This window comes from Cicer arietinum, chromosome 1, assembly GCF_000331145.2.
Source record: "Cicer arietinum cultivar CDC Frontier isolate Library 1 chromosome 1, Cicar.CDCFrontier_v2.0, whole genome shotgun sequence".
In the NCBI taxonomy this organism is placed as follows: Eukaryota; Viridiplantae; Streptophyta; class Magnoliopsida; order Fabales; family Fabaceae; genus Cicer; species Cicer arietinum.
The window spans coordinates 42,651,828-42,653,372 of record NC_021160.2 but is presented as its reverse complement, the minus strand read 5'-3'; positions in this window follow the sequence as shown (position 1 = coordinate 42,653,372).

The following is a 1,545-nucleotide window of genomic DNA, read 5'->3' as shown; positions in this document are numbered from 1 at the left end:
ATAGACATAAATTGCTTCACACATAAATTACTTCACATGTGCATTTTCATACAAATGATTAAGGCGCGCCATTCAATATTGACTATGCATGGCAATTGCTAAATATTGAACCTAAATAGATGAGAAAATCATGTGAATGTCCTTCGAAAAGAGGATTTTTTTTTCCTATATATCATTTTTTTACACTAAAATATCTTATTCCCAATTTAAATTATCTAATTGCCCTACTTTTTAGGCCTAGTAGGAAGTCGCTTTCCAAAGTGCGACCAGTAGGAAGTCGCTGGCCCAGGGGACGATCTCGCACTAGGGTTTTGATTTTTGTGTGTGCTCGTTTTAACCATTATTATATGAATTTAATACATTAAAAATAAATAAATAAACAATAATAATAATAATAATAAAATAATACATTAATAAATAATAATAAATAATACATTAATAAATAATAATAGTTAATTATTATTATTATTATTAAAAATGATTAAAATAAATAATAATAATAATAAATAATACATGAATAAATATTATTATGATTAAAAATGATTAAAAATGATTATAATTAAAAATAATTAAATTAAAAATAGTAAATTATATTATAAATTTCAAAGAAAATATATTAAAAATACAATTGGACAATTGTTTATTTAATAAATTAAAACAAATTATAATATTTAAAAAACAAAATAAATAATAATAATAATAATAATAATAGTAATAATAATAATAATAATAATAATAATAATAATAATAATTTGCTACTTACCAAATTGTACAATTTTATTAATTTTCTCATTTAATAGTTAAATTAATGATTAATCACAAATTGCTAAAATTAATTTTCTCATTAAATGTGATTTAGTAAATTGATTAATTTTCTCATTAATTTAAAAATTGATTTAATATAAAAAAAATGATTCGTATGATTGGAAAACATAATAAAAGTAAAAGATCAACCTACTATAATCATTTTATATATAGATATTTTTAAAATACCTTTGGAAGATTAATATATTTAATTTGATTTTATCTTTTGAGGTAAATTAACAATACATTAGTATATAATATATTACCTGATTTTATCTCAATATATCAAAAAAATTGATTCGTGTGATTAGTAATGTGATGATATATATATATATTAAAAATAATGCGATTGAATAAATGTGGCAAAACAAGAAAGGTAATGCATATTCAATTTATGAATCACATAAATCAATTTTTTTGATATTAAATCAATTTGTAAATTAATAAGAAAATTAATTAATTTACCAAATCATATTTAATGAGAAAATTAATTTTAGCAATTTGCGATTAATCATTAATTTTACTATTAAATGAAAAAATTAATGAAAAATTAATCAACTGTACAATTTGGTAATAAATTAATTAATCATAAATTGTCCAATTTGGTAAGTATCAAATTAATTTTAGTAAATTGATTAATCACAAATTGTACAATTTGATAAGTAGCAAATTTAGTAAGTAGCAAATTATTATTATTATTATTATTATTATTATTATTATTATTATTATTATTATTATTAT